This window comes from Mus caroli, chromosome 5 (assembly GCF_900094665.2).
Source record: "Mus caroli chromosome 5, CAROLI_EIJ_v1.1, whole genome shotgun sequence".
Classification (NCBI taxonomy): domain Eukaryota; kingdom Metazoa; phylum Chordata; class Mammalia; order Rodentia; family Muridae; genus Mus; species Mus caroli.
In genome coordinates this window covers 52882606-52893307 of record NC_034574.1, presented here as the reverse complement: position 1 = coordinate 52893307, position 10702 = coordinate 52882606, and positions in this window count along the sequence as shown.

Here is a 10702-nt window from a genome sequence, read left to right as displayed (position 1 = left end):
GGTAGGGAAGTGGGGGGCGCTATGGGGGACTTTTGGGATAGTATTGGAAATGTAATTGAGGAAAATATGTAATAAAAATATTAAAAAAAAATGGTAGAAGGATATTGGCCTTCTATCAGATGTAGGATAAGTGAAGATCTTTTTCCAATCCGTCTTCTGTTGTCCTTATGACAGTCTCCTGTAACTTATGAAAAATTTTTTGTTTCATGAAGTCCCATTTATTAATTCTTGACCTCAGTGCCTGTGTCATTGGTGTTTTGTTGAGGAAGTTGTCTGCTGTATCAATGTGTTCCAGGCTATTCTCCAGTTTCTGTTCTATTAGACTTCGTGTATCTGGTTTTATCATGAGGTCTTTGATTCAGTTGGCATTGAGTTTTGCACAAGGTGAGGAATATAGATCTATTTTCCTTTTTCTCTCTGCAGATATCCATTTAGTCCAGCACCATTTGTTGAAGATGTTATCCATTTTCCATTGTATGGTTTTGGCTTCTTTGTCAAAAATCAAGTGTCCATGGGTGTGGGGGTTTACTTCTGGGTCTTCAATTAGATTCAATTCATCAACTTGTCTGTTTCTGTACCAATACCATATAGTTTTATTACCATTGCTCTGTAGTACAGCCTGAAGTCAGGGAGAGTGATGCCTCCAAAAGTTCTTTTATTGTTCAGGATTGTTTAGCCATCTTGGGTTTTATTTTGTCTCTATATGAAGTTGAGAATTGTTATTTCAAGTTCTCGGAAGAATTGTATTGGAATTTTGATGGGGATTTCATTGAATTTATAGATTGCATTTGGTCAGATGGACATTTTCACTATGTGATTCTTATATATCCAAGGCAGATCTTTCCATCTTCTGAGATCTTCTAGAATTCCTTTCTTCAGAGACTTGAATTTTTTCATGCTTATCTTTCACTTGCTTGGTTGGAGTTATACCAAGGAATTTTATGTTACTTGTGGCTATTGTGAACCATACTTTTTCTCTAACATTTATCTCAGTCTGTTTATCACTTGTGTAGAGGAGGGCAGCAGTTATTCAAATTAATTTTGTATACACCTACTTTGATGAAAGTGCTTATTAGCTATAGGAGTTCTCTGGAAGAATTTTTGAGATCATTTATGTATACTATTCTATCTGGCAATTGTTTGACTTCTTTCTTCCAGTTTGTGTCCCTTAATCTCCTTCAGTTTTGTAATTGCTCCTGCTAGAACTTGAAGTACTATTTTGAAGAGATATAGGGAGAGTGGACATCCTTGTCTTGTCCCCAGTTTTAGTAATGCTTTAAGTTTCCCTCCATTTAAATTGATGCTGGCTGTTGGCTTGATGTATATTACCTTTTTGTGCTTAGGTATGCACCTTGTATCAGTGTTCTTTTAGGCATGAATAATCCAAATAACCCAATTAAAAAATGAGGTATAGAGCTAAACAGAATTTTCAACAAAAGAATCACAAATGGCTAGAAACACAAATGAAGAAGGATGTTCAACATCCTTAGTCAACAGTGATATGCAAATCAAAATGACTCTGAGGTTCCACCTTATACCCATCTGAATGGCTAAGATTAAAAACTCAAAAGCCTGCACATGCTGGCAAGGTTGTGGAGCATGCGGAGTACTCCTCCACTGCTGTTGAGACTGCAAACTCGTACTATTCTGGAAATCAATTTGTCAGTTTACCAGAAGATTAGGAATAGTTCTACCTCATGACCCAGCTATACTACTCCTAGGCATATACCCACATGAGTATACCATCCCACAAGGCTCTACCATCCCACAAGGACACTTGCTCCACAGTGTTCACAGCAGCTTTATTCCTAATACCCAGAAACAGACAACAACCTAAAAAGCTCTCTCTCAATTGAAGAATGGACACAGAAATTTTGTATATCAACACAATAGAATATTACTCAGCCATTAAAAACAAGGACATTATGAATTTCACAGGAAAATGGATAGAATTAGAAAACATTATTCTGAATGAGTTTACATAAACCCAACAAGGACATTCATGGTATGTATTCAGTTAGAACTGGATTTTAGCCACAAAGTACAGGATAACCATGACCCAAAAAAGGATAATCAAGAGACCCAAAAAAGCCAAATTACAAGAAAGGTCCAAGAGATGATAGCTGAATCTTTCTCAGAATAAAAAACAAAATAAAGACCTGAGGTAAAAGGAAGGAGGGGACTGAGTGGTAGAGGGGATGGACAGAGGTGTAGGGCAGGAGGTGAGGAGATCATACTAAGAGAAAAGAGTAGAAAGTACAGAGAGTGTCTATAGAGTGACTGTAACTGAAATTCCTAGCAGTAGGGGGTAATGATCCTGATGAGGACACTTCCTATAGCAAGGCAGTATTTCCAGTGGAGGGATGAGAACAGCAACCAACCCACAAAATCTTTGACCCAAAATGTGTCCTGCCTAAAATAATTGTAGGGGTAAAGAAAAAGCAGAGGCTGAGGGAGTGGCCAACCGATGACTCCCCCAAATTGAGACCCATATTATGAATAAGAACCAATCCTTAACACTATTAATGATACGTTGTTATGCTTGCAGACAGGAACCTAGCATAATTGTCACCTGTGAGACTCCACCCAACAGCCAATGGAATGAGATGTAGAGCCTCACATCCAAACATTAGATGGAGCTGGGGAGTCTTAGGACAGAAGTTGGGAGAAGAATTAAGGAACCTGAACAGAACAGGGACTGCACAGGAAAACCAACAGGGTCAAGTAACTTAGACACTTGGGGAATCCCAAAGACAGAATCACTAGCCAAAGAGTCAGTACGGGCTGGAACTAGGATCCATACACATACGTTACAGATGAACGTTTTGGTCTTTATGTGCCCCCAACACAAACCTCCCTCACAAAAAAAAAAAAAAACTGGAGCAGGAGCTATAACTGAGCCTGTTGCCTGCTTGTTTACAAATCCCTCACCCATAAAAGGTCTGCCTTATCTGGCCTCAGTGGGCGAGGATGCACCAATTGGGGTAGGGGGATGACTTGCATGAGGGGGTACTGGGAGGAAAGGGAGGGCTGATTTGGGTTTTAAAAAGCATAAATAAATAAACATATAAAAATCAACGGGAGGAGGATTGTAAAGACTGTGAGCAGTCTGGCGAAAATATTGTCTCTTCCTTCAAAAACAATCCTATATTCTTAAATTTTGCCTTAGTTAATCAGTAGACTCAAGCTGTGTTGTTTCTTGTAATTGCTAGATGTTGGCAGATTCAAAATAAACATCTCAGATGATCCATGACCTATTTGAAAAGATAATAAAGGATCTAGGAAGTGGAAGAATTTTTCCTAATATCTTATCAAATTTAAACATTTTATACTCCTCACACAATCAACCCACAAAGAGATTAAGCCTGGTTTGGGGGTGGAGGAAGAAGTTATGAACAGAATAGTCCTGTGTGTTCCTACTTACTTGCAACAAAGATAACATACCTCAGTTCCTTTTCTTTTTCCTTCCATACCCCCTCCCTTCTCTTTTTCTCTTTGTCTTTCTTCTACTCCTCTCCTCTTTCCTTCTGTTTCTACCTTAGTTTGGTGTCTTCAAATAACAATGTTTTTTTTTTTTTTTTTCTTACAAAAAATCCAGGGGTGGTGGGTAGAACCAGAGAGGATGAACAAGAAACTTTAATGAAAATTTTAGCCATGTCAAATATTTCTCCATCTTGGGAATTCTGTTATTTGCCATTTTCGCAAACAGAGGAGAAATAATATTGATGTTTTATGATTAACATTAATATGGTAAAAAGTGAAAACTTTTGAAGATGTCATGGTTATTCCATTTTCAGGTGAACAATAAAGAGATCAAACAAAAAATAAAAGTCAACACAGACTTTAAATATAGAGAAATATAAGATCAATAAACAATCTCTATCTGTAATATTTTTTATGCTTTTAGTTATCCACAATCAGATAATTCTATAATTGAACAATACATAACTCTTAAACTCCCCACTGCTATGGGTGTTGAAATGAACTTTCACACTGACTCCTCTTGGACCATAAAGTTTTCTCTGTCCCCTGCTAATGTACTCATCCTTTGGCCATTGCCTAAGGTTAACTCCTTTGGCACCCTAGTGCTCATACTCAACTTATATTTTTAAATTTACATTATGTGATATTTGAGATTATCATTATAGGTAGTGTATACATGAAAAAAAGATGCTACAAAATGAGAATTTGATAGTAAATTTTAATATTGGAGAGAGAGAGAGAGAGAGAGAGAGAGAGAGAGAGAGAGAGCAAGGAAGAGAGATCATGTTCCTCTGAGATCTGTGTTACCATATGCCTTTACAATTTTCCTAATTATTATTAGTTACTTGCTGAGCTTAGTGGATTAGCTGCACACACATTTTCTCAGAGCAAACACCACAGTATATGTTGGACTTGGTAGTATCTATAGTTTCATGCAAACAGTATGTATATTGGGATACTCATCCAATGTGTAGGGGAGTGTACTGTAAAGTAAAAAAGTGGAAACCCAATAGTGTATTGGGAAAGTTATAAGTTCAGGGAGATGCTATAATATAAACTATTAGATTTAAAAATATATTTCAGTTCACTATGGTAAATATGAATGGTGTGGTTATTTATTCAACCTACTAACAGATATTTGAGAACATTTTAAAAGAACTTTGCAGGTTTTTTGTGCCATTAATCCCCTATAAACTCCATCTTCAATTGCCTTAGCATTCATTCCAAACTCAAATTCAGAGCTAAAACAACTGAAATATTATACTTTCTCATTATTCCCAGCCCTGTCATATCATTTTTGGTATAGTACTTGATGATAAATAGCATCATAAATGAAATTGCATGCTATAAAGAATCATAATAGAATAAATAAAACAGAGAACTCAGTGGTGGCTTCATTTTATTTTCCTTGAGCCATTAACCAACCATCCCTATTATCTTCAGTGACAGAAATGGGCAATGACAAAAGACCTGCATTTCCAGATGCTAAGCTGAAATCACAGGATAGGAAACAAGTTGGATATTTATTATTTCATTTGGAACAATACAGGGATTTATTCTGATTTTTCTGGGTGTGTCTGTGCCATTTCAACAGTTACCAAGATGAGAAGTAGAGTTTAGCTTTCACAGCAAAAGCTAAGTTAAGCCTAGAACAATTATTTATCCATGTCTTCCTTGTATAACCAGGTGTGAATCTTAAAATTGCAAAGGCAGACGGAGAGAGAATTGGAAATATTTAAAATGAATACATGAGATCCATGTCAGTCATTTTGGTACTACCCCCCTCCCCCAATCACTCATTCATTTACTTAGCAAATATTTATCTAGTGCTTTTCAGGCTCTAAGTACTCAAATTTATACTCGCATACCTACTCAGAGCACAGATATGCCTAAAGCAAAGCTTATAATGGGATCAAAGTTGGTAAAGGAAATAATGAATGCTGAGAGGCTTCTAAGAAGATCAAAACTATTGCATAGCAAAGCTATGTTTTAGTAGAAAGGGGGAAATAGAAGCATTGGCAACCGAAGATGACACAATATCACATAATGTGTAGGTTTATAAAATCCAAAGGAAGAAAAGTGGAAGGAAATGATTTATGATTTATTATGAACTCGCTGTGAGGCTATTGCAAAACTTTGAGCATTATAGACCCCTATTAACAATTGAATTTCTTGATAAAATGTACTGAAATGCAGGAACCCCTAGGTAATTTAAAGTGTGACGGTCATTTGTGTCTTTCTATTGGTAAGAAATGTTTTCATGTATTAAGACTTAGGAGCACTATGAAGTGAAGGTGGTGATTACAATAATAATTGTTTCAAGGAAGTATTTTGTATAGGGCCATAAAGCTCACTTTCATTTTTCTTTCAGAACCATTATCTTCTTCTGCCTTGGGATGGAATATCAACTGATAGAGAAATTAATATTTTATATTTCTAATGTACATTTTTCAAAATATCTAAGTGATGTAAAATATTCTATCATGTTCTTTATTATTACATCAGTCCTTTTAAACTACATTACTTTTCTAATAGTTTAATCAAAATCGACTTAAATGAACTGTGGCATTTAAACCAATATCTAAAAATGTTGATAATCCACAATCTATGCAGAGCTTTATACCATACACTTGTAAAATTTATGATAAATATTAAATTGATGCTTTTATAAATTATTTAATTAGTGTTACCAAATTGATGACAGTGTGGCTTTTCTAATAAACAGGCCAGTAAGGCTCCTGATGCTAAGTTTAAACTTAAGAATATACAAGGTCTTGTTAAAGTGATATAAATCCATATATTTAAGTTTATAATACTAGACAAATTTCATGATGACTCTTTTTATTCCTTGGTAATACTCCTTTCCTACAAATATTATAGGTACAACATTTATTGATTTTATGAAGCAGAATTAAATATGAGGTAGGTTATAAAATTAGTACTGCACCTAGTCACAAAATATGCCTCTGTAGTTTAGCTATTCAGGAAGCAATGACTGGAGGTTCAATTATACAGAAGCCCAAGTCAATACTAGGGGACATTCTGAAATACTGTCCAATATAGTCCAAGTTAAAGTAAGATAATCAGCTACTATTAAGACAATTTGGTTGGAAATTATTGTAACTGGACAGACAGACAGATGGACAGACACACACACATACACACACGCACACATTGATTCTTAAGCCTCTGCTATTGACTATCAGACTATTTAAGTAATGGGTCTCAAGAATTTTGAATTTCCAAAGCTACTTTAAGCCGAGGATAATTAGAAAGGCACCCTGTCTCTTGGGAACAGTTTACAATTGATCATATCATCTTTTAGGATATATGTGTCCAAATGCCAGTGTCTCTTAGATGTGACTAAACACATGTTGACCACAGAGTATTGCAAAGGATCATTCTTGACTTCTCTTGAAACTGAAATGATTGCCAGAAGCTGAAGTGGGACTTCAGATCGCTTTGTATCTCACCCAAGTGTGACTGTGTTGAATAAATTTTACCTTTCTTCTTTTCACTGTTCATTTTATCTTTACTTGCATTATTAAGGATGTGTGGTTATACTTGGATTACTAAGGCTGCCAGACCATATACTCAGGCATTAATGAGCCTACTAACATGATCAATAGTTCATATTCAAAAGAAAAAAATAGGTGGTGGAGGAATAAAAATATAGGCAAGGGAGGTAAAGAAGGGAAGGAGGTAGTAAGGAAGTTAGAATAGAAAAGAGGAACAAGAAAAGTAATGAAGATGAAGGGAAGAGGAAAATGGAGGTTAGAAAAGAATGGGGACGTAGGAATGAAAAAAAGGAACCAGTAATGAGCAGAAGCAATAACAGAATGAAACAGACAGAATGTTAATTATTATGGCAGTTGATATTCTAAACAAAGATGTGTCTATGAGTGCTTGCCAAAAGTGGGGAAGCTGTAGTACAACTTGTGTTATAGACACCATTTTGTTATGCTCAATCCTTAGTGCCATCTGATGGGTGAAAATAAATTCCTGAAACCTGGAGGAATAATAAATCATCCTCGCTTTTTGCAGTTGGTATTTTCATTGCAATTCATGTCTGCCTGTCATTGGAATTATGTACTACTACAGCTGAAGGATTGTGCTGCCCATCCTCTTCTGTAAAGCAAAACAATAATCACCAAAATGATCGTATTTAGAGATGGACCCCACTAGGAACTAATTTGACATGACATTATGTGAACAGATATCACAAGATAGGAGCTGGTATCTTGAAAGTGCAGAAGCCAAACCTTTCCTTCTTTTGGTCTTATATGGTTTTAAGGTGAAATCTCCCCAATTCAAATCAGGAAAAACAGTTCCCTTGGAATCAAAGCAGCTGGCACTCCCATTTTGGCTTACCTACCTCTATAACTGTGGGAAATATACATTTATATTTAGTGCATTGTCTATGTATGTATGTATGCATATATGTATGTATGTATGTATGCATGTATGTATGTATGTATGTATGCATGTATGCGTGTGTGTGTGTGTGTGTGTGTATAAAAACTGTGAGAATATGCAGAAGTAGTTTTGGAATTGTATAATGAGTTGAGGCTATAAAAGATTTAAAGTGAGTTCTATGCATAATGCTGGGAAGGACCTATTAAGAGAAATTCTGTTGATAGCTAGAAATGAAAGAAAATATTTGAAAAAATTATTTACAAAGAGTTGCTAAAAATATAAATACTGCAGGCCATTTTCATAGAACACAGTAATTAATAGTGTTTTATCCAGGAGGAGAAGCTCAGGATCTTTATTGTAAGGAATCAATGGAGTTGGCAGAATTTTAACTATGTGGTAGTGTTTCATGGGAGGTTGAACCAATGAGAGAAATGAAGTGGTGCAAAGAAGTAAGATTCTTATGCAAAGTATTTTTAAAAGCAGATGAATTTTCCTGGGTTATTGATGGAAATATGAGGAACACAGAGAAATAAATTGAATACAATCTTGTTAACCCAAAAGAACTTAAAACTTAAAGTTTTTTTTTTAATATGCCTTTTATCCTCTTTTACCTCTATATTCTATTTCCCTCCCTCTCTCCCTCCACCTCCTTGGCCTCTTCCTCTCCTCTTTCATTATAGTTTGACAGGATTTTTTCTCTATAGTCCAGGATATTCTAAAATATTCATTCTCAAGGCCTTAACACCTTTCATATTCAGATTGCTAATTAGGGTAATGCTATCTTGTTCCTACTTTGCTTTTCAAAAATAAAATGAAATTATCTTTTTTTAAACTGTAAAACTATTGTAGATAATCTAGAATATGAAATTTGGGGATTATTTTTAATTAGGTATTTATTTCATTTACATTTCAAATGCTATCCTAAAAGTACCCCACACCATCCCCCACCCACCCACTCCCAATTCCTGTACTGAGGCATATAAAGTTTGCACGGCCAATGGGGTCTCTCGATCCACTGATGGCCTACTAGGCTATCTTCTGATACATATGCAGCTAGAGACACGAGCTCCAGGGTTACTGGTTAGTTCATATTGTTGTTCCACCTATAGGGTTACAGATCCCCCCCCCCCCAGCTCCATGGGTACTTTCTCTAGCATGTCCTTTGGTGGCCCTGTGATCCATCCAATAGCTGACTGTGAGCATCCACTTCTGTGTTTGCTAGGCCCTGGCATAGTCCCACAAAAGACAGCTATATCAGGGTCCTTTCAGCAAAATCTTGCTAGTGTATGGATTGGTGTCAGCATTTGGAGGCTGATTATGGGATGGATCCCCAGGTATGGCAGTCTCTAGATGGTCCATCCTTTACTCTCAGTTCCAAACATTGTCTCTGTAACTCTTTCCATGGGTGTTTTGTTCCCAATTCTAAAAAAGGGCAAATTATCCACACTTTGGTCTTCGTTCTTGAGTGTCATGTGTTTTGCAAATTGTATCTTATGTCTTGGGTACTCTAAGTTTCTGGGCTAATATCCACTTATCAGTGAGTATATATTGGGTGAGTTGTTTTGTGATTGGGATACCTCACTCAGGATGATAACCTCCAGGTCCATCCATTTGCCTAGGAATGTCATAAATTCATTCTTTTTAATAGCTGTGTAGTACTCCATTGTGTAAATGTACCGCATTTTCTGTATCCATTCCTCAGTTGAGGGGCATCTGTGTTCTTTCCAGCTTCTGGCTATTGTAAGTAAGGCTGCTATGAACATAGTGGAGTATGTGCCCTTCTTGGAACATCTTTTGGATATATGCCCAGGAGTAGTATTGCAGGATCCTCCAGTAGTACTATGACCAATGTTTTGGAGGAACCACCAGACTGATTTTCAGAGTGGTTGTACAAGCTTGCAATCCCACCAACAATGGAGGAGTGTTCCTCTTTCTCCACATCATTGCCAGCATCTGCTGTCACCTGAATTTTTGATCTTAGCCATTCTGACTGTTGTGAGGTGGAATCTCAGGGTTGTTTTGATTTGCATTTTCCTGAAGATTAAGGATGCTGGACATTTTTTCAGGTGCTTCTCAGCCATTCAGTATTCCTCAGGTGATAATTCTTTGTATAGCTCTGAGCCCCGTTTTTAATGGGGATATTTGATTTTCAATAGTCTACCATCTTGAGTTCTTTATGTATATTAGATATTAGTCCCCTATCTGATTTGGGATAGGTAAACACACTTTCCAAATCTGTTGGTGGCCTTTTTGTCTTATTGATGGTGGCTTTTGCCTTGCAGAAGCTTTGCAATTTTATGAGGTCCCATTTTTCGATTCTCAATCTTACAGCACAAGCCATTGCGGTTTTATTCAGGAATTTTTCCCCTGTGCCCATATCTTCCAGGCTTTTTCCCAATTTCTCCCCTATAATTTTCAGTGACTCTGGTTTTATGTGGAGTTCCCTGATCACTTATATTTGACCTTTGTACAAGGAGATAGGAATGGATCATTTCACATTCTTCTACATGATAACTGCCAGTTTTGCCAGCACCATTTGTTGAAAATGCTGTCTTTTTTTCCACTGGATTGTTTTAGCTCCCTTTTCAAAGATCAAGTGACCATAGGTGGGTGGGTTCGTATTTGGTCTTCAATTCTATTCCATTGGTCTACTTGTCTTTCGCTATACCAGTACCATGCAGTTTTTATCACAATTGATCTGTAGTACAGTTTTAAGTCAGGCATGATGATTCCACCTGAGATACTTTTATCCTTGAGAAGAGTTTTTGCTATCCTAGGTTTTTTGTTATTCCAGATGAATTTG